General features: G+C 49.9%; 1 protein-coding gene across 50 annotated transcripts in view; it reads right to left on the bottom strand.

Annotated features, from left to right (window-relative positions):
* The window catches only part of EPB41L1 (erythrocyte membrane protein band 4.1 like 1), a 137,241-nt gene that overhangs the window by 73,127 nt on the left and 40,555 nt on the right, over positions 1-23,559 (bottom strand). For 38 of the 50 annotated variants that reach the window (XM_054541510.2, XM_054541517.2, XM_054541524.2 and 35 more), the window contains exon 1: positions 2,516-2,649. The gene's annotated coding sequence lies outside the window, so the exon portion shown is untranslated. 50 annotated transcript variants of the gene reach the window in all.

The raw sequence follows: 23,559 nt of genomic DNA, 5'->3' as shown, positions 1-23,559 counted from the left end.
CTCCTCTGTAAAAAGTGGATAATTAATCGCACCTACCTGATAGGGTTACCGTGAAATGACTCAAAGCACTTCTTGCAGTACATGGCATACAGTAAGTTCCAATAAATACCATCACTTTGATTGTGTAATCATTGGTATTTATTCCAGGCAGAGGTGATCATCCCCCCCCGCCCTTTTTTTTCTTTGAGAGGGAGTCTTGCTCTGTCTCCAGGCTGTAGTGCAGTGGCATGATCTCGGCTTACTGCAACCTCCGCCTCCTGGGTTCAGGTGATTCTCCTGCCTCAGCCTCCCGAGTTGCTGGGGCTATAGGCGTGCACCACCATGCCCAGCTAATTTTTGTATTTTTAGTAGAGACGGGGTTTCACCATGTTGGCCAGGATGATCTTCATCTCTTGAACTTGTGATCTGCCCGCCTCGGCCTCCGAAACTGCTGGGATTACAGGCGTGCGCAGTGGCGCACGCCTGTGTCCCCTTTTAACAAATGGGACAGAGAAGCCCAGAAAGGGGCTCTTAGGGAAGTCCCGGCAGGTGCTAACAAGCACCTCCCACCACAGCCTGAAGTCAGAAAACTCTCTCTGTTGCCCCCTGGAGGCTCAGGCCAGAACATCCCTGGGCACCTGGCATCCTCTCAGCTCTATGCACTTCCAAGAGGGTCCAGGGCCACCAGCAGCCCTTTCTCTCAGCCCTGGCCTCTCCTGCTCACCTACTGAGCGCAAGGGCTGGGAGGCCAACATAACGCCCCTCCTAAGGGATCAGGTAGCCTCAGGCTCCAGGCTACAATGCCTAGCCCTTGGCAGAGTCCTGTCTATAGCACAGCCACTGCAGCAGGGAAGCCAGCATCTGAGCTGCAAGAGCCCCAGAACAAGAGGTGGAAGACCTGGGTACATTAGTGCTGACTCCCCCGCTCAGCTGCTTTGTGACCTTGGCCAAGTCACTCTTACTCTCTAGGCCCCATTCAACCTTTCAATATCGACTGAGTGAGGACTACTGGACCAAGCATTGTTTTCATGCAGGATTCTATGGAAGAAACTCTTCAAGAAGCTCACAGGGCTGAGCCCAGGAGGACTGTCACATAGCCCAGGAAGGGCTTTAATAGGAACAATGCCCGCTGCACTGATCTCCTCCAGGACTGCCTTGAGGTGCCCCTGAAATCCCAGGGACTGTGCTCTGCATGCCACAAATACTGTGCCTGGGTTGCCAGGCAGGCATGACCTCAGGCTGGCCAGGAGAAGCCAGCTCCATCCCTGCACGGAGCTGGCAGAGCCTTCCTGGGCCACGGTGGCTCACAGAGGAGGCTGGCACAGGCTGCCTCTGCCGCAGGCTCCATCTGGAGGAATGGGTGGGCAGAGAGGCACACAGCTGCCTCTATTCTCCACACCCTTGCCCGGGACAGGAGGCACTGAGTCTTCCAGGAGCTGTGGAGGGCACCATCCAGGCCCCAGATCTTGACCTGGCTCAACTGCCACTGATTCTGGAAGGCTTCTAATGCTGGGGGTGGGGGGACGGGGTGGGAATGAAGCCAAGCCGCTGGACCCCGCACAGCCCTGGAGAGGTCCTAAATCTGGCCGTCTCACATTCCCACCTTTGGGTGCAGAGGAGGTGCTATGCGGATCCAGAAGTGAATGTGGGAACACGTGGTGCTCTCTCCCCCACCAATGCATCCTCAGAGCTCCGAGGGAAAAGCAACGACGATGGCGGGCAGCTGAGGGAGAGACCAGCATCCCCAGAACTCCCTTTTGGTCCTTGTCCAGGCTTCAAGGTCTCCATGGACCATTTTGAGCCATATAGGTCTGCCAGTCAGTGGCCTCTGAACCCAGTAAGTACCCTAGTGGCTGTAGACATTGGCCCCCCATGCCTATCCCTGAGACCCCAGCCTCTCGGGCCCTTGGACCTCCCCAAGTGTGAAGGTGCCAGACACAAGTGGGACACGCAAGCCCTCTCCTTCTGATCAGGGGACAGTCACTGGCCAGGACAATGCCAGGCCAGAACTGCAGAAGTCCTAGGGCTAAGATCCCTGCTAGCAGCTCTGAGGTACTTGGAAGGGAGACGGAAGGCGAGGCAAGCCCAGAGCGGGGAAGGGTCCGTAACCAGAGTGAGGAGAGATGAGGGCAAGGGCTCGCCAGCATCCCAGGCTCCAGCCAAGAACTCCTCCTGCAGCGTCCGAAGCAGGAGAAATCCAAAGAGCCCTTGGCCTCTGGAGGCGGCAGCAGGAGTGCTCTCCGAAAAGAGAGTGGGCCAGCCGGTGGGAGCCCAGCGCCCACCCACCGCTCATCCTACAGCAGGACCAACCCCCCGCCACCCCCCAGCCTCTGGATCCTCTCTCCAGGCCTTGGAGGAGGCTGCAGACCGGTAGGTAGGGAGGAACAGTGAGACCCTCCCCCACACTAGCCAGGGGACCAACAGCCTGAAAACTCAGTTCTCGGCCTCGCCCCCGTTCCTCCCCAGGGCTGGAGGTTGGGCCTAGATGTTGCAAGCCCCCGGCCCCGAGAGCCACCTGATCCCCCCATGTGCCTACCTGGGCCCGGGGGTCCCCATGTCGGGCAGGTTGGGCGAGGGGCGGCCCCCTCGGCTCCTCTGGCAGGCAGGCCGCGGGGCGGGGCGGCGCGGGGTCGCGGCGGGCTCTGCGGAGCAGCCTGTTCGGCGACACCCCCGCCCGCTGATGGATGCCGACTGCAGCAGCGGCGGCGGCGGCGGCGGCGGCGGCTCAGCGTGCGCCGGGGGCTGGGCACTGTGCCCACAGCCCCGGGCCTGGCGCCCGACGCGCGGCCAGCCCCCGCCCCCGCCCCGGCCTCGGAGCCCAGCCCAGGGGCGGCCGCCGCTCGCGCCTGCCTCCCAGCTCGCGGCGGCCCTGCCCCTGCCTCCGCCTCCTCTCTGCCTGTCTCCTCTACCACCGCCCCCCCGCGCCCCGCCCTCTCTCTCAGGCTCCCAGGCCACCTCCTCCCCGTCCCTGCCACACGGGCAGGTCCCAGACCACTGCGGGACTGTGCAGCAGGGGGGGCCTCTCGAGCGCCCCGGCTGCCCCCACCCTGGTCCTAGCCAGCCCCGGTCCTCCTCGCTCTCTCCAAGCCCTCTTGGGGGCTCAGCAGCGAGAAAGGGAGGGGGAGGAGAGAAGAGGGGGATGGATCCCTGACTCAGAAGGGGTGACTCAGCCTCAGTGGGCCTCCCATCCCACCGGAGCCGGATCCCCTCACCACCCCTGCAGCACAGCGACAGGGCAGAACCCGCCTAGGACTCGGCGTCCTCCCCCACCGGGAGGAGGTATTGCAACTGTCTCCTGGGAATCCTCTGTGCCTCTGAGTGTGTCTAGAGGGTGTCTATGTGTACATTTGTCCACATGTGCCTTGGTAACAATGACAGTAAGTGTAACAGTGAGCCCAGGGACCTATTGGGGATGGGGCCTGTGTACAGGCGCGCTTGCTGTATGTGTCTGAGCACAGGCTGAGTGTGCACCTGAGCTCCAGGAAAGGGCAGGGGCTGGCCAAGCGGCTTGTGGCAGAGATCATGGCTCAAAACCAAGCTAAGCCATGCTCCTCCCCTCCAGGAGCACTGTTACCCTCTCAAAAACCCAGTCCAACCACTGCAGCACCTCCATCTCATGCAATCCAAAGGTGGGGACCTCAAGCCGCAGAGGACTCTGGGAGGGAGAAGGCCTGGGTTCCAGTCCAGCTCTGCCACTGGCTCAGCAAGTACCCTTGGGCAAGTTGTTCCATGCTCTGGGCCTCATTTGCAAATGACGAAAGGGCTGGATGTTCCTACCCTGGGTCCTCATATGCACTCTAGGGCCTCCAGAGAATGAGGCTATGCCCTCTCCTCAGCACCCTTTAGAGAACTCAAGATACAACTGCGTCCCTTTGTACCATGCCCAAAGCAAGCCTTCTCTTCTCCAACTTAAACTTCCTTCATCAGGTGTCTTTAGACACAGCTTCCGGTGCCTTCACTCCCCCTGCTCACCAGGTTCAGCAGCGGATGAAGAGCAGAGAGCAGAATGAAGCCAGCTCCTCCCAGTCCTAGAGAACAGGCCCACCCTCCAGACAGAAGGTGGGAAGACAGACAAATCTGCCCAGGCCAACTGACAGAAGGACCAGTGTCCTGCTTGGCAGCCTTCTGTACAAATCCTGTCCTTTGCCTTTGGATTTCTCATCCCCAGGCCTTTCAAATTCGCTTCTTCCCAGGAGCTCCCAAGGGAGTCTCACACAGGCCCCTGGGGCTGTGGCCTTGGGCAAGTCACTTTGCCACACAAAGTGCTCTGTTTGAGTTTAGCTCACCACACATTTATTTAAATGAATGAGTGAAAGGACCAATAAAACTCAGGAGTTATACCAGATGAATTTATTGTTTCAGATGCACAGCTGCTAAGAGATTCTTGACTGCCTGCCTTCAAGTATTTTGATTCCAAATAGGCTCAGTCTCCCCTGCTGGCTGAGCCTTCCCAGTCATGGACTCCCGTGGGCAGGAGGCTCTGGGCTGCATGGCCAAGGCTCTCTCTGTTCCTCTTAGTTCAACTCTCCTTCCCTGGCCGTCTCCCTTTCCTTCCTTCCCCCAGGCTGAAGCCTTCCCCACTCCTCCCCTGGGGCAGGGCCACTTTCCCACCCTCCTCAACCAGATGGAGCCTCTCACTTTCCCGGGAGAATCCAGGCTACACTCCAAAGACCAAGGCAGGATGTTCCCAGACATCATTCTGCATTTATACCCAAAGGGCTCCATTCACTTCAGGTCATTGAGACCACACAGAAAATAAGGCTTCTGCTATTTTCATTATTTTGATTATTATTATTATTCACTAACATTTCTATTAGCACTTTCCAGTTTGCAAAATACTTTTGTGTGTCATCTGCATAGCATCTTGTGAGATAATATCATCCCTCATCTTTTTTTTTTTTTTTGAGATGGAGTCTCGCTCTGTTGCCCAGGCTGGAGTGCAGTGGTGCGATCTCGGCTCACTGCAAGCTCTGCCTCTCGGGTTCACGCCATTCTCCTGCCTCAGCCTCCCCTGAGTAACTGGGACTACAGGCACCTGCCACCACCACGCCCGGCTAATTTTTTTTGCATTTTTAGTAGCAGTGGGGTTTCACCATGTTAGCCAGGATGGTCTCGATCTCCTGACCTCGTGATCCGCCTGCCTCGGCCTCCCAAAGTGCTGGGATTACAGGCATGAGCCACCGCGCCCGGCCCCCATCTTATCAATAGGCAGGCTGAGGCTCAGAGTGGGAGTGACTTGCCCAAGGTTACACTTGCACAGTTACACTGGCTCCCTGGACTAGATACTTTCCACTTTACCCAACAATAACCCTTTCCAGAAAAATCAGGCTGGAGGAAGCAGGAGAGACACTTAAGAATATATGGCCCCTATAGGCATCAGTTGCAATTACTACTTGAGTTACTTGTTTTCATTCCCCAGGCAGGGAAACTGAGGCACAGGGACAGGACTCAACCCAGGACCAAGTCTCATGGAGAAAGAAGGAAGGAGGAGCCCATCCAAAAAAGGGGCTCCTCAGTTCCTTAGCTGCAAATTCTGCTTCCGGCCCTAGCGCTACCATTTCTTTTTGTATTACTTAGGCAGGTTATTTGACATCTCTGAGCCTCAATTTTCTCACCTATAAAATGGGAGAATCCCTGCCCCATGTCTGTCACTGGGCTGCTGTGATGGGAGGTCAGCAGATGCTGGCAGAAGAGAAGGGACAGGACCCTTCATCCCCTCTCTGCTCTGTCTAGGAGGCAGGAGAAATTCTTTCCTCTTAAATTTTAACTGGATGGAACTAAATGGTGCAAAAGTCCAGGATACAGGAAAGCCAGGAGGAGAACGGAAGTGATTCACTCCACTGGCTGGGAAAGCAAGGGACAGAGTCAGCCACAGCCCCCAAGGTCACTGCGGGGCAGAGATTCAACCAAATACTTCAGGCAGGGCCCCTCTTATCTCCCTTTTATCTTTCAAAGGAGGAAACCAAGGTTCTAAGCAAAGCAGTGACTTGCCAAGGTCACCCACAGGTAGTCAGTGGTCTCCTGACTCCCAGCCACCAGGGCCCTTGACTCCTGGGCAAGCAGGGTGGGGTGGGGAGCACTCCCAGCCCAAGGACTTAATCTTTCATTCAGCAAGCAGTCATGCTCACACCAAGCCAGGCCCTGGACACTGGGAAAGGCTGGGGGAATTGAATACAGCCTCTGCCCTTGAATTCACAATCAATCTGGTGGAGGCACGTACCCCAGCACATCAGAGGATACTAGAAGATGAATCACCACCATTTTCTGAGCACTTCCTCTGTGCCTGACACTGGACACACATTCATTTGTTTAATCCTCAAGGCAATTCTCTGGCACTGAAATTATTAATCCCTTTCACAGCTGAAGTAACTGAGGCTCAGAAGGGTTAGCGACCCCAAAGTTCATCCAGCTAATAAATGGCAGGGCCGGAATATGACTGCCAGGTATGTCTGGTGCCAAACTCTGAGCTTCAACCCTTATAAACTCCCTGTTTTTAGGTCTGTGCTAATCAATATGGTAGCTACTAGCCATGGCTAGTGGCTATGGAGCACTTGAAATGTGGCTCGTTCAAATCAAAATGTGCTGTAAATATAAAAATCAGATTTTGAAGATTTCATACCAAAAAGAATGTAATATGTCTCATTAATAATTTTTATATTGAAATGACATTATGGCCGGGCATGGCTCACACCTGTAATCCCAGCACTTTGGGAGGCCGAGGTGGGCAGATTACCTGAGGTCAGGAGTTCAAGACCAGCCTGGCCAACATGGTAAAACCCCATCTCTACCAAAAATACAAAAATTAGCCAGGCATGGTGGCATGTGCCTGTAATCCCAGCTACTCCAGAGGCTGAGGCAGGAGAATAATTGCTTGAACCCAAGAGGTAGAAGTTGTAGTAAGCTGAGATCGTGCTATTGCACTCCAGCCTAGGAGACAAGAGCAAAACTCCATCTCAAAAAAACAAAACAAAAAAAACCTTATGAATATATTGGGTTAAATAAAACAAATCATTTGAATAATTACATCTGTTTCTTTTGACTTTTTTTAAAAATGTGGCTACTAGAAAATTTAAAATTGCATGTGGCTTGCACGTGTGGCTCACATTATATTTCTTTTGGTCAGTACAGGTTTAGATACTCTGGGGTCCTAATTCAGCCCATAGGGATCAGAAAAGGCTTCCTGGAGGAGAAGACACTAAGCCAAGCTGGGTTAAAGGTGAGGTCATGGGGAGGAGGGTATTCCAGGACAAGAGAGCTGGAGGGCATCTGGCTCCTGCCCTGGAGGGCAGCTGGGCCCAGTGACAGCCCCAGGCCACTGGGAGCTGGGCCAGAGGGAGGGAGCTACTGGAGCCAAACTTAACAGAGCAGCATGACCCACCAGTCTGGGAAGTGCTGCCTGGCAGGCTGTTTCACTGAGGTTGGCACTCTGTGGAGGGCACCATAGGGCAGCTGTGTCGGGGTGGAGGAAGTAGGCAGGGTGGACAGGCGGCAGTGCCCACCTTGCAGGGACCTCCCCCCTCCAGCTGCCCCCTACTTCCTCTTCTCCATCTCCTCTAAGAAGCCTCTCAAAGCACTGCAGTTCCCAGAGACCTTACCCTTCCATACAGCCCAGACCATGAGAACCACACCCTCCTGCGTTAAGCCTTATTCTAGTGTGGAATGATGAGGATGCCTGCAAACTGCATAGCAGGTCACAGTGTACAAAGCACTTTTCCATATGTATCTAGTGTAGTGTTGTTGAAGAGTCTAAGGGCAATGTTCACCTCTGGCAAGGGGGCTGGGGCAGGGATGGGGGACATTTATTAGCACAGGAGCTGCATGACCTTGAGCAAGGCCTTAGCCTGTCTGAGCCTCAGTTGCCCCATCTGTACAATGGGGATAATATCAGCACCGTCTTCCAGAGCTATGAGAATGACATGCAAGAATGCCCACAAAGGCTCTGTATGGTGCTGGCATGCTCCAAGCTCCCTTCTGCACCTCAGATGGACCCCACTAGGGTGCCCCTGCAGTACCCTCAGTGTCTCCAAAGCCTGCCCATTCTGAAGGTTGCCTCCCCTCCAGAAAGCCTGGCCCCGTCTCCTCCCCGCATGCTCCCCCAGCCAGTTTCTTCTTCTCTGCCTACTGGACCCTCATCTCATCCTTGCCTCTACTTCTGAATTTGGGGCTCAGTTGTCATGAGGCTCTCCAACGTCTCCAGTAAGACTGCCATTTCTCAAAGCTGGGAACCTCAGCTCTGGTCTGTGCCCCTCCCCCTCTTCTATACCCACAGCCAAGCCCCCTGTACATGTCTGGGCATCCCAGAGGCTCTCACAGCCCACTCCAGTGGCTTGGACAACTGCTGCCATCTTTGGCTAAAAACAATGCTGGTCTCCACAGAGCACAGTAAGAGGATCTGGTCTTGCTCTGCTTCCTCAATGGAAGAAGCTTCGGTGGCTCCTCATTCTCTGATGAAGCAACTCAAATACCTCAGCCCGACTCTCAAGACCTTCCACAGCCTGGTCTCACCTGGCTCTTCAACCTCATTCTCAGATTCCATGTGATGAGCTTTGTCAAACTGACTGGTTCCAGGTCCCCAGGGCACAGTGGCTGTGCCCTCTTCTCTGCCTAGGAGACCCTCTTCTCATTTCCCATAGTTATTCTTCTAGGCATTCTCCAGGAAGTCCTTCCTGAACCCTTCCTCTTTGCACCAACTCCTCTGGCTAGAAATAACCTCTTGGCCTCTCTCTCTCCCTCCTGCCACCCTCAAGTTCAGGGTCATGTGACCTGTCCAAGGGTTTTAAACTTCCATTGTATTATGAGCTTTAGGATAATGGCCACTTTTCATCATACTCCCTTCCCCCAACCCACACACACCCCTGAAGGCCCACATCAGTGCCCAGTTCACAATATGTGCATAGTATGTGTTGGCCATCTTCACACCGAAAGCCAGAGGCCAGGGAGCAAGTAGGAGTCAGGAGTCCACCCAGGACGCCAGGACACTCCTGAGGCTGAGTTCTGCCTTATGTCCACCTCGGCTATGTTTCTTAATAGGTCCTCATGCTTTCAGCTGCTTCTTGGGAAATCAGCCCCTCTAGGAGGTCTGGGAGCCACATTCCTGAGGCCAGAACATGAAAAATCTGGCCATGTACCCACTGGATACAGATGTCCACCCAGCCTCCCATCGGGTACCTGAAGTGTCAGCTGAGGTTTGCATCATCACAGCATCTCTAATTCCTTGCAGTCAGAAGAGAGCTGGAGAGTATCATACAGAGGCTGGGAGCAGTGAGAGGCAACAGGAGAAAAGCTGTGTGTGTGTCCCTGGTCCCGGGTGCCAGAAGGTGCTGCAGCATCACCATCAATTAACATCGCCATTGCAGAGAGCATCTGAGTCCCCACTTACGTGCTGGCACTGTGCCTAGCAACTTGCCTATATTTTCAATTTTAAATCTCCTACTTCCCTGTAAGGCAGACATTATAGATCCACCTTGATTTTACAGGGGAGGAAACTGAAGTTAAATCACTCATCCAAGGTCACACTGCTAGTAGGTGCGGGGGCCCAGGATTCAACCCCAGGCATGCCTGACTCCAGGGCCTGTGTTTGTTCTATCATTAATCCTACACACATTAGGCTTCACACAGGTTTATTCTGGAGATACTGACATATTCTGTTCATGTCTGGGGGGTAGTTACACAAGTATGTGTAAACTTATGATCTGTGCACTTTTCTGTGTTTATGTTATAACATCAATAAAGTTTCCTTTTTTTAATGTTTTTGTCCCAGAGATGAATATATGCTAGAGATTTTCAGGATGTAAAATACTCCTAGGATTAGAGTCTAAAGCCAGAAAGCTGTTTCTATCTTTTTTCCTCTGTTTTGTTGTTGTTGTTATTATTGTTTTGAGACAGGGTCTCACTCTGTCGCCCATGCTGGAGTGCAGTGGTGTGATCATGGTTCACTGCAGCCTCAACTTCCCCGGGCTCAGGTAATCCTCCTACCTCAGCCCCCTAAGTAGCTGGGACTACAGGTGTACACCACCATGCACTGCTAATTTTTATATTTTTTGTAGAGATGGGGTTTTGCCATGTTGCCTAGGCTTGTCTCAAACTCCTGAGCTCAAGTGTTCTACTCACCTTGGCCTCCCACAGTGCTGGGATAACAGGCATGAACCACTGCACCTGACCTCCTTTTTTTTTTTCTTTTCAACAGTTTTTCCATTTAAAACAGGGACTGTTATGAAGACCTCATAACCCCCGAAGCCAGACCCAGCAGAATTTCACCTGCTGTCTGCTGTCAGATCACAAACATTTGCTTGCACTCACATTCCCAGCCCAGGTGCCCACTCCACCCAGCCAGCACTTCACTTCCAGAAGCTGGCACTGCTCTGCTGTCTTTTCAATCCTCTCTTCATCCATCCATCTGCAGGGACCAGACGGCTAGACCAGCCGCTGCATCACTGGTTAATCCCCAACTTCACGAGGCAGCCAGGCAGCGATGCCTGAATGTTCCCATCTCCCCACACTAGGCCAGGCTGGGCAGAGAAGTCGTCTGTGTATGTAAACACAGCCTTCTGCTTAGGCAGCTCCTGCCGGACTCCCCTCGCCAACTGGGCCCTCTGTGGCTTTTATCTCCCTGCCCAAAATAACCATTGGCTTCAATGGTTCTCTGGGCATGAATCAGAGTCTCGTAGAAGCCTGTGAGCAGCTTGAGGACAGGGAAGTTATGGTACCGATCTCTGTATCCCCAGTGTGCCAGTGCAAAGGTTTGTGGGATTTGTCGAACTCCTCTGTGTACCTGGAGGGACCTGCAGTAGGAAGCAAGAGCTCTCTACAGAAAACAGTCACATCCTCCAAAAGCTCACAGTTTAGTAAGAGAAAATACCCACACCAGCCAACTGCAATGTAAAACAGAAAGCACTAAAGGTTGTAAGAAGAGGACAGAGTGTTGGGGAGTTCAGAGGAGAAAAAGATTAGAGAGCAGCGGGTGTCAAAGGAGGTTTCGAGGAAGAGGTCACATGTGGGTTGGGCATTAAAGGCAGGGCAGAAGGACAATGTAGACTGAGGAGAGAGCATAACACAAGCCACAGTGCTGGGAATTACAAGGTAGAATCAGCAAACGCTGCATATGGCCTGGAGCCTGGGATACTGAGGGTTGAGGCTATCCCTGAGGAGATAGAAAGGAGCTGGGGCCAAGCAGAGCCTTGAATGACAAACCAAGTGCACTGCACTGTCTAGCAACTGGCCACATGTGATTATTTAAATTTAAATTTAATGGAACAAAATGTAAAATTCATAGCCACATGTGGTTAGTAGTTACCATTCTGGACAGTGCAGATATAGAACATTTCATCACTGCAGATATTTCTACTGGACAGCAATGGTGGACAGTGTCAGAGGATCCAGAGAGCTTTGAGCAGAGGCATAATTAGAGCTGGGCTTTAGGAAAATTAATTTGCTCCTAGTGAAGAGTCAGTGACCGGAGTGAAGGAGAAGCCTGGAACCACAGTGGGACATTGCAATAATCCAGGTGAGATCAGTCACCACTTCTTTTCCCTCTGTTCATCTCTTCCTATCAGGAAACAGGGATGATTCTCAAAGTGTGGTCCCTGGAACACCAGCAATATCTGGGAACTTTTTTTTTTTTTTTTTTGAGACGGAGTCTCCCTCTGTCGCCCAGACTGGAGTGCAGTGGCTTGATCGCAATCTCGGCTCACTACAACCTTCACCTCCCAGGTTCAAGCAATTATCTGCCTCAGCCTCCCAAGTAGCTGGGATTACAGGCACCCACCACCACAACCGGCTAATTTTTTTGTATTTTTAGTAGAGACAGGGGTTTCACCATCTTGTCCAGGCTGGTCTTGAACTCCTGACCTCGTGATCCACCCGCCTCAGCCTCCCAAAGTGCTGGGATTACAAGCGTGAGCCACCACACCCAGCCTTATCTGGGAACTCTTAAGTACACAAATCCTCAGGTCCCACACAGACCTACTGAGTCAGAAACTAGGAGGTTTGGAACAGCAACAGTGCTTTCATCAGCCCTCCTGTGATTCTAACGCACGCTGGAGTTTCAGGTCTGCCAGCATAGAGGCTAGAAGCCTACACTTTGGCTCCAGAGTGATGTATACTCTGGAATCAGAGGACCTGACTTCATATTCTGGCTCAGCTGTTTCCTAGATGTGCTTAATTTATTTGTGCCTCAGTTTCCTTATAATAACCATATGGAGTTATTATAAGGATTAATGGAGGTAATACATGTAAATATCTTAGAAGAGTGTCTAACTTATAGTAAGTATTCAATAAATGTTACTTATCAGTCCTATTATTCACTCCTATGGCAGTTTAATTCCTCCTGTATACAATGAGACAGCATCTGTCTCTTGCCACTAGCTATGACCTCCTGCCTTTCCATCATATAATATTCCCAGGCCCACTCACCCATTCCATTTCCTGTCCTCCAGGACCCGAGGGTCAGTTCCTTTCCCACAAGGCAGAGGCACTTCCTGTATCAGGGAACGTCCCACCAGGATAAAAATGTCAACAGACAGATTTAACTATCCTGGGCAAAGATGCCCTCTAAAGGAGTGAGTCAGGAGATGCCCCATGGGTTTTCCCCTGGGAGTGGGAAGGTCTGGAGGTGAGTGCTCAGCTGCCCACTGTGATTGAAAGCCTCAAGCCTGTTTAGTTGGATCCATGCCAGCCAAGAGGGTATGGAAAATGATACTGTGATCCTGCCTACTGTAGGTAGCTAGACCCTGGCTCAAGGAACCAGGCAGGGGAGGGTGGCGTCCTGTGTGGCAGAGGGTACTGGGCTGGGCATCAAGAAACCTTGATTCGACCTTTGCTGTGAGATCTTGGGCAGTCATTTTCCTCTCTGAATTCAATTTCCTTACCTGTAATGTGAGGGGGTTGGACTAGCGTAGTTCTAAACCTTTTAGGGGGCTGGGCGCAGTGGCTGATGCCTATAATTCCTACACTTTGGGAGGCCGAGGCGGGCAGATCACCTGAGGTCAGGAGTTTGAGACCAGCCTGGCCAACATGGTGAAACCCCATCTCTACTAAAAATACAAAAATTAGCCAGGGATGGTGGCATGCGCCTGTAGTCCCAGCTACTTGGGAGGCTGAGGCAGGAGAATCACTTGAACCTGGGAGGCAGAGGTTGCAGTGAGCCAAAATCGCGCCACTGCACTCCAGCCTGGGTGACAGAGCGAGACACTGTCTCAAAAAAAAAAAGAAAAAAGAAAAAAAAAGAAAAAGAAAAAGAAAACCTTTTATGGGTCGTGATTTCCTTTGAAAATGCAATGAAAACTGCAGAGCTCCTCCTAGAAAAACGTACATGAGTATGCACACACACACAAAGTCACACTCACACTCATGCACCACACACTCACACACACACACCCCTACCTTTATCATCTTTCAGGCATCAAGAGAGCTCATGAAGCCCATGCATAGATCACCCCCTGAGTGATACATAGATAACTCCCTTGGTTAAGACGGGCTAGACGATCTCTAATCAGCCACGATAAGAAATTAGCTGTATTTGTGTGTATTTTGTATTTTGTATTTTGCATCTAATTTAAAGGAACCCTACATTAAAGACTTCTCTAAGAAGGTGAGCTTTTACATGGGCTTTTGTGGGACATAGATGTTGATTGGCTAAATGCTGTGCTTCCCCAGAGCCTGCCTCACCCTTGTCATATTGCCTCTGAAGTCACCCTCTCCATTCCACTCTCTCCGCCCTTTTTCAGCTGGGAGTGAGCATACAGTCCTGAAAAATACCGCTACCCCCACTAGCTGTCTCTGTCCCCAGCTATGGGAGGGTAGAAAAGAGAGAGCCTGGTCTGCCTCTCATACCCCCACCCCAAAGCCCTGGCTCAGAGGTCAACCAATCAAGAGGCCCCAGATGGCACCTCTATCCCCAACACACACACACACACACACACACACACACACACACACACACCCTCCCTCACATAGCCACAACCACAGGACTGCACCTCCAGACACCTGGCGGTACGGTCACTTGGAACAGGCAGCAGTTATTTTTAGAGGCCAAGTGACAGGATGGTGAGAGCAGTTCCACTCTGTCAGAGTTACTGCTGCCACCACCAGCTCTGATGAATCACTCTCCACTACGTGAATGGACAAGTCTGTCAGCATGGCCAGGGAGGCCACGCCAGCTTCTAGAATGAATGTCTTGGATTGGTGACCACGCTGATCACACCAGGCTGAGCCCAGGATCACACCAGGGACAAGACTGCCAGGCCTGAGCCAGTGCAGCCAACCCAGACCAACCACCCAGCACAGCCTCCCATAACCAATACAGTCAGGCCAACACAGCCCAGCACAGCACAGCCCGGGCAGGTAAGCCCCTTCAACACAGTCCAACCCAGCCCCATCAGGCCACCCCGGGGCCTCTCTTTGCAAAGTCCCTTTAGAGTGGCTATTGATGCCTCCCTCCGCCCAATCCATGCAAGTGAGCCTCCCACCCACTAAGCTACCGCTGCCGGGTTATTAAGATAATGCGCCTCCAATAAATTGGGCAGATTCAGACAGTGTCAAGGCAGCTATCAACTGGTTTCATCTTTCATCGTTGAAAAAGTACATGATAAGCCTTAAAAGTGTGCACACCGTTTAACACAGAAATTCCTTTTTTAGGAATTGATCCTTAGGGAACAATGAATGACACAAAGATGTGGCTATAAGAACATTTGTCTAAGCACTGTATACAAGAGTAAAGTAGAGCATTGGAGTTAATATATATGTCCAATAATAGTGGCTACGTTATGTAAATAGTGATACATACATATGCTGAAATACTACGTAGCTACTACAAAATAATGTTGTGGATCTATATGTGGCTATATAATCATGTTCTTAACACAATACAGGTAAAAAAGCAGAGACAAAATGGTACGTAACAAATGATCCAATTTCTATAAAATATGTTTTTTGTTCTTTTTTCTTTTTTTTTTTTGAGATGGAGTTTTTGCTCTGTTGCCCAGGCTGGAGTGCAGTGGCACGATCTCGGCTCACTGCAACCTCCGCCTCCTGGGTTCAAGCAATTCTCCCACGTCAGCCTCCCGAGTAACTGGGATTACAGGTGCCCGCCACCACGCCTGGTTAATTTTTGTATTTTTAGAAGAGACAGGGTTTCACCATGTTGAAAGGCTGGTCTCGAACTCCTGACCTCAAGTGATCTGCCCACCTCAGCCTCCCAAAGTGCTGGGATTACAGGCATGAGCCACTGTGCCCGGCCCCAATTTCTATAAAATATGTATGTATGTGCACATGCCTAGAAAAAAGCAAACGGGAAGGAAATATTTTAAAACATGTTACCAGAGGTTGTTTTATGATAGTGGAATTATTTCTTTTGTGTCCATTTGGGTCTTGTTTTGTTGCTTACTTTCTGGTATATATGTGTAAACATATTTATATAAGAAAGGTCTGTTACCTTCACCTCACTCAAAGCTTCTGGCCTGAACCATTGAAAGTCCTTCCTGGAATCTCACTAGAGCCAGGAAGTGAGCAGCTTTCAGCAACCATAGCCCCCCTTGGGCTGCCTCTCTGGCTTTGAACTTTGCTGCCCTCTTCAGTTGTTCCCTGGAGTTTCACTAATGGGGCCCATCTAGCCAATTCCCACAGTCTCCTGACACAGGCCCTCACAGCGGAAGTACCCTCCAGGGCCCCCTATTCATGCATGGAAACCAAACAGAGGCCAATTCCCTCATCTGACAGTAAAAGAAAAAATAATTATAATAATAAAGATGACAGTGGTAGTGAACCTTCACATTTCTACTTTGTCTTCCTTTTTACAGAGCACATTATACATGTTTCACTTAGCCCTCCCATTGGTGAGAAAACTGAGGGCCAGCAAGTATAGCAGCACGACACTTGCCAAAGGTCACAGAGTGAGTCAGCATTCACATGCAGGTCTGATATTGACAGATAAGGAGGTAAACGGAAGAAATGAACAGGTAATCCTGAGCCCACAGTCTATGAAAGGGGCCATATTCTACAGCTGCTGTCCCTTGCCCAGAATCCCACAAAACCCCATCTGGGGCCACATGCCCTACATCTACTCATCAGCCCATCATTCCCTCCCAGCTTTGGAAACAGGCTCTTGCTGCCTCCTCGGAAATCCTAGCAACAAGATATCCTGCAGCGCCACCCTCTCCACCTCTGGGCTCTTCCATCTTGGGCCTGTCTCATTAGGGGAGGGGGTGGCTAGTTGGGCTCTCTCATAGGGGTGGGGGCTGTGACACCCACACACGGCAGGGGCAGGGGAAGAGAGGAGATGAAATCAGCCTGGATGGCCCTCACTCTGGGCCTCCTCTTGCACTATTCATTTCTTGGGCTTCTGATTATCTGCTGACTGGGACAAAAAAAGAAGCCAAATCCTAGGGCATGAATTCTAGTCCATTCCAATTTTATTTTTGCGTTTCTGAAATACACGGATTCTTCCAACCAGAATATTAATATTCAAAATAGCAATAATAAAAGTATTAGCAACAAAACAGCTACTTTATTCAGTGCTTACAACCACCCTTGAGAAGTCGTATCCCCACTTTACAGATGGGAAAACTGAGACTCAGATTGCCTGAAGATACCTAGCTAACAAATGGAAAAACAATTGTGTCTGACATCCAAGTGTATACTTTGACTACCATGTCTCTTAGAAAGCACTTAATCCTGGTTGGGTGCGGTGGCTCATGCCTGTAATCCCAGCACTTTGGGAGGCCAAGCTGGTTGGATCACTTGAGGCCAGGAGTTCAAGACCGGCATGGCCAACATGGTGAAACCCCATCCTTACTGAAAAAAAAAAATACAAAAAGTAGCCAGGTGTGGTGGCGCACACCTGTAGTCCCTGCTACTCAGGAGGCTGAGGCAAAAGAATCACTTGAACCTGGGAAGCAGAGGTTGCAGTGAGCAGAGATTGCGCTTCTGCACTCCACCCTGGGTGACAGAGCGAGACTCTGTCTCAAAAACAAACAAACAAACAACAACAACAAAAAACCACCTAGGCCGGGCTGCAATCCCAGCACTTTGGGAGGCCAAGGTGGGCGGATCACCTGAGGTCGGGAGTTCGAGACCAGCTGACCAACATGGAGAAACCCCATCTCTACTAAAAATACAAAATTAGCCAGGCATGGTGGCACATGCCTGTAATCTCAGCTACTCAGGAGGTTGAGGCAAGAGAATCACTTGAACCCAGGAGGCAGAGGTTGTGGTGAGCCGAGATCGTACCATTGCACTCCAGCCTGGGCAACAGGGCAACAAGAGTGAAACTCCGTCTTAAAAAAAAAAAAAGAAGAAGAAGAAAGCACCTAATCCTATCCCTTTACTGCACAGATGGGGAAACTGAGACCCAGAGAGGGGAAGGGCTTTGTAATCAGTCAACATCTATTTATTTACTGAGCAACAACTAGGTCTGAAGCGCTGAGCTAGTGCTGTGAATGAGGAAAAATTTAAACTTCTGTGTTATTGGATAGACAAGCTGTGACTCTATGTGTTAATCATTGCTAACCTAGGCAATGGGTTCACAGAAGTGCATTACACTATACTCTTTATTTTTATGTATGTTTGAAATTTTGTATAACAAAAAAATTTTTTTAAAGGATGACAGAAAGATAACTATCATGACTATCATGCAAATCTTAAGTCTGGCTTGAACTTATAACACTCGAACCAAATTTAGGAATATTTTCGCTCTGATAGTTTTGAAAATCAGAAAAAGGCAATTGTACTGGAATCTACTTTATAGCCTTTCTTTTCCCATCTTTCTGTAAAATTTTCTGCCTCTGTTGTTGCTAGGAATCAGTGAGCCAAGAGAATCCTCGTTGGCCTAGCCGGGCCCTCTCCCCTCCCACACTGCCTCTCTGAGGGTACAGCGTCCCTGTACCCAGGAAGCTGGCCCTCTTGGGCCGGCTTTCTGTGGATCCACAAGCCAATCACCGCAAGAGGCTAAATAAGAGCCTGTCAGTCACTGGGAGACAGGCAGCTATAAATCCAGAGGACCATGATTAGAAAGCAAATTACAGGCCTCCCGCTCTAAGTTTCCAACTCACAAAAACTTCTTGGCAGTCAAAGGGCCTTTACTTAAGTTGCTCAAAGTTTCCAGAGAGAGTGAACACACACAAGGCAAGAGAGAAAAAAAAAATGGGACACAACAGAGGCAGAAAATTCTATAGACAGGTGGAGAGAGAGGCCACTGGGAGGCAGCATGTCACAATAGTTAAAAGCAAGGCTTTGGCGGCAGGTCAAAGCTCCAGTGCATGTTCCAAAGCTTCCTAGCTGTGAGACTTTGAGCAAATAACTTAACCTCTCTGAGTCTTTATTTTCTCAGCTACAAACTGGGGATAATTCTTCCTACTACGCAGAGTGGACGCAGGGATTGAGTGAGACAATATATGTCAACTCATTAACCCAGTTCCTGGCACGTATTAAGCATGCAATAAATAGTGGCTTTAAAAAAATGTGCCGGCTGGGTGTGGTGGCTCATGCCTGTAATCCCAGCACTTTGGGAGGCTGAGGCGGGCAGATCACCTGAGGCTGGGAGTCGAGACCAGCCTGGCCAACATGGTGAAACCCTGTCTACTAAAAATGCAAAAATTAGCGGGCGGGGTGGAGAAGCTGTAATCCCAGCTACTCAGGAGGCTGAGGCAGGAGAACTGCTTGAACCTGGGAGGCAGAGGCTGCAGTGAGCCTGAGATCGTGCCACTGCACTCCAGCCTGGCTGACAAAACGAGACTCTTGTCTCAAAAAAAAAAAAAAAAAAAAAAAAGTGCTAACCATACGACCCAGCAATTCCACTTCTGAGGCTATATCCAAAATAATTGAAAGCAAGGTATCAAAGAGATCTCTGTACAGCCAAGGCCATAGCAGCATTATTCACATAGCCAAGAGGTGGAAGCAACAAGTGTCCATCGACAGATGAGTGGATAAACAAAATGTTGTACATATATACAATGGAATATTATTCAGCTTTAGAAAGGAAGGGAATTCTGATACATATGACAACATGGGTGAACTTGAGGACATTATACTAAGTAACATAAGCCAGTCACAAAAAGACAAACACTGTATGATTCCACTTATCTGAGGTATCTAGTCCAATTTGCAGTTACAGAAAGGAGAATGGCAGCTGCCACAGGTTGGGGGAGGAGGAAATGGGAGTTATTGTTTAATGGATATAGTTTCACTTTTTTCATATTAAAAAATTTGGCTGGGCATGGTGGCTCATGCCTGCAATCCCAGCACTTTGGGAGGCCGAGGCGGGCAGATCACCTGAGGTCGGGAGTTTGTGACCAGCCTGGCCAACATGGAGAAAACTGATCTCTACTAAAAATACAAAATCAGACGGGCATGGTGGTGCATGCCTGTAATCCCAGCTACTCAGGAGGCTGAGGCAGGAGAATCGCTTGAACCCAGGAGGCGGAGGTTGCCGTGAGCCAAGATCACGCCATTGCACTCCAGCCTGGGCAACAAAAGCGGAACTCAGTCTCAAAAAATAAAAAAAGTATTCAGGCTGGGTGCGGTGACTCATGCCTATGATCTCAGCAATTTGGGAGGCTGAGGCAGGAGGATCACTTGAACCCAGGAGTTTGAGACCAGCCTGGGCAACATAGTGAGACCCAATCTCTATCCAAAAAAAATTTTTTTTAATTAGCTGCCCCAGCGCAGTGGCTCATGCCTATAGTCCCAGCACTTTGGGAGGCTGAGGCATATGGATCACTTGAGGTCAGGAGTTTGAGACCAGCCTGGACAACATGATGAAACCCTGTCTCTACAAAAAATAAAAAATTAGCCAGGTGTGATAGTGCATATGCCTGTAGTCCCAGCTACTTAGGAGGCTGAGGGGCAAATATCCCTTGAGCCCAGGAGACAGAGGTTGCAGTGAACCGAGAATGAGCCACTGCACTCTAGCCTGGGCAACAGAGTGAAACCCTGTCTCAAAAAAAAAAAAAAAAAAGGAAAGAAAAGAAAAGGAAAAAAAGAAAAAATTAGCCAGGCATGGTGGCATGCATATGTAGTCCCAGCTACTTGGGAGTATGAGATGGGAGGATCATTTGAGCCTGGGAGGTTGGGGCTGCAGTGATCCTGCCACTGCACTTCAGTCTAGGCAACAGAACAAGACTCTGCCGTGGAAAAATAAATTTTAAAAAATTTAAAAATTCAGATTCACACCTGTAATCCCGTTACTTTGGGAGGCCGGGGCAGGAGGATTACTTGAAGCCAAGAGTTCAAGACCAGCCTGGGCAACAAAGGAAGAACCCCATTTTTACCAAAAAAAAAAAAAAAAAAAAAAAATTAGTCAGCTACCACAGTATGCACCTGTAGCCCCAGCTACTCAGGAGGCTGAGGCAGGAAGACTGCTTAAGTTCAGGAGTTCAAGGATGGAGTGAGCTATGATTGCACCTGTGTACTCAGGCCTAGTCAACAGAGCGAGACACTGTCTCTAAAAAAAAAAAAAGAAAGAAAAAAGATTTAAAAGTTCTGAAGATGAGTGGTAGTGACGGTGTTGCACAATATGAACCTACCCAACACTACTGAAGTGTACACTTACTTAAAAATGGTTAAGATGGACCAGGCATGCTGACTCACACCTATAATCTCAGCACTGTGGGAGGCTGAGGCGGTTGGATCACTTGAGGCCAGGAGTTCCAGATCAGCCTGGAACACGGTGAAACCCTGTTTCTCCAAAAAAAAAAAAAAAAAAACAACTTAGCTGGGCACAGTTGCATGTGCCTGTAGTCCCAGCTACTCAGGAGGCTGAGGCGGGAGGATCGCTTGAATCACTTGAGCTTGGGAGGCAGAGGTTGCAGTGAGCCAAGAGCACACCACTGCACTCCAGCCTGGCAACAGAGTGAGACCCTCCCTCAAAATACAAGTGGTCAAGATGGTAAATTTTAGGTTCTGTATATTTTACCACAATTTTGAAAATTTTTTTGTAAGTTCTAGCAAGAAAACCAAACAAGAAAGTAAAAGGCCATGAGATGATGCCAGAGAAATTGGGGGAACTGAAAAAGTGAGACCACAGTAATAGGAAGGTTAATGATCCAAAGAGGAAACACTCACCTCATATGCACGCCCTTCCTAAGCTGTCAAGTATAAAGGGAGGAAATTTTCTGGAGGGATTTATATTTCCAGGGTGTTCAGGACCCTACCCGCTACCCTCAATTCTGCCCCTACCGAGGGGTTGTCCTGATAATCACTGAACAGGCCTGTGGGAGAACCTACCTCACCCCTTCCCCTTTCCAGAATCCTCAAGAAAACAGTAAAGGATCGACGTCTAGATGTGAAGGAAGTCTATCTTTACAACAACAGGCAGAGATAGCAACTTCCAGGCAGAGGAGCAGCTTGTGCAAAGGCCTGAGCTATGCGTGGGAGACCTCCAGGGTGGCCGGAGCCTCAGATATGTAGAGGGAAGCAGGAAGGAGGCAGGGGCAAGAGGTGAAAGGCCACAGGCTAGACACTTGCACTTCCCATCATCTCAGTGACCTTTAAATCAATCCCAACTGGCAGGTATTAATATACCCATTTTATGGAGAGAGAAACGGAAATCCAGACAGATAAAGTAACTTGCCCAAGGAAACACAGATGGTGAGCAGAGGGGGGATTCCAAACCCGCTGACTCCTGACCTCATGCTTATTGCTTCGGCCCATGTGGTATCAGTCCCTAAGGCCAAGACTGTGGGCTCTGGAGGCAGAATCCCAAATCCCACTTTATCCCTCACTGATGGTGTGATCTGAAAGAAAGTACTTAACCTTTTGAGTCTCAATTTCTTCAACTGTAAAATGGAATGACCATATACCTACCTCATACGGTTTTAAGAGAATTAAATGTAGTATTTCAAGGAAAGTGGGTTGCAGGCCATGCTAATAGACAATACAAAGTAGGCGGGGTGCAGTGGCTCACGCCTGTAATCTCAGCACTTTGGAAGGCCAAGGCGGTTGGATCACTTGAGGCCAGGAGTTCGAGACCATCCTGACCAACATGCAAAACCCTGTCTCTACTAAAAATACAAAAATTAGCCAGATGTGGTCACGTGCACCTGTAATCCCAGCTACTTGGGAGGCTGAGGCAGGATAATTACTTGAACCCAGGAGGTGGAGGTTGCATGCAGTGGGCCGTGATCAAGCCACTGCACTCTAGCCTGGGCAACAGAGTGGGACCCTGGCTCAAAAAAAAAAAAAAAAAAAAAAAAAAGACAGAGAAAACACAAAATAGTGTTCTTATTTATTATGCCTAGGCACCCTCACAGACTCCCACAGACAGACGTGCAGCCATTGCTTCTGCCTACCTGAGGCCAGTGCAGCCTTTGGAGCAAGGTAGATGACAGACCTGGACCCCTGAGGAGCTAATAGCCCAGGCTGGGCAGTAACCTTGCAGGAACAGCCCAGAAACTACCTCCTCCACTCTTTATTCTCAACTCCATGGCCTGGGTAAGTTGTTCTGCAAATGTTCAGTGGGACACAGTCCAAGCAGTCTCTGTTCTCGTGGGAATAAATGTAATAGAAACAACTAGGGCTGCCAACTCACCCACCCTTTGGTCTCCACCATGGGCTGGTCTCCTGCCCCACAGTACCTTCTGGGACCAGATGGCCTAGAATGTCAAACCATCAATACCAGGAAAGCCTTTGGATACCATCGAATCCCACCCCTCGTGCACAGGGGAACACTGAGGCCTAGGGATTAGTGGGGATCTGCTTAAGTTCACAGCGTGAGCCAGTGGCAAAGCTAGAACACAACCTTGGGCTACCAACTCTCCAGTCTACTGGAGTTTCCAATTTGTTTCACCATTGCTATTTCTTGTTGTGTCAAGCTTAAGTTTACATATTTGAAGTTCAAGAGTATAATCACCCCTGCAAGCCTAATTCTGGGAGGTGGCAAGAACTTTGGAGACAGACAGACCTGGGTTCAAATCCCAGCCCCGCCATTTCCTAGCTGAGCGGCCCTTCATTTATTTATACAGTAGAAAAAGACAATGGGGGCAGAAGTTAAGAGCATAGGCTACAGTCCTAGCTCTGCCATTTCACGACAGGTGAGTCACTTGATCAACTGCTGGTTCAGCTTCCTCTTCCGTAAAACCTACCTCACCCAGTCATCCAAGTATAGAATGAGAAAAATATAAATGAAGAATCGGGTACAAGGTTTGCTATGAAGTAATGATGGATATTATTGTTACCTTTTTTTTTTTTTTTTTTTGACAGGGTCTCACTCTGTCACCCAGGCTGGAATGCAGTGGCATGATCTCGGCTCACCGCAAGCCTTAACCTCCCAGGCTCAAGCAATCATCCCACCTCAGCCTCCTGAGTAGTTAGGACCACAGGCGCATGCCACCACGCCCAGGTAATTTTTGTATTTTTTGTAGAGACAGGGTTTGCATATTGCCCAGGCTGGTCTCAAACTCCTGAGCTCAAGCTATACGCCTGCATCAGCCTCCCAAAGTTCTGGGATTATAGGCGTGAGCGACTGCACCCAGCTACTATTAATATTATCTTTAATGCTATGATTGGGGTATGTTTTCAGCAGGTAGCAAGAAGGTACCTCCATCTCAAAGCTCTAGTCCTCCCATTTCTCCTCATGGAATCATGGAGTGT

This window comes from Pongo abelii, chromosome 21, assembly GCF_028885655.2.
Source record: "Pongo abelii isolate AG06213 chromosome 21, NHGRI_mPonAbe1-v2.0_pri, whole genome shotgun sequence".
In the NCBI taxonomy this organism is placed as follows: Eukaryota; Metazoa; Chordata; class Mammalia; order Primates; family Hominidae; genus Pongo; species Pongo abelii.
Note: the sequence above shows the minus strand (reverse complement) of the source record. Positions and strands in the feature narration are given on the sequence as shown.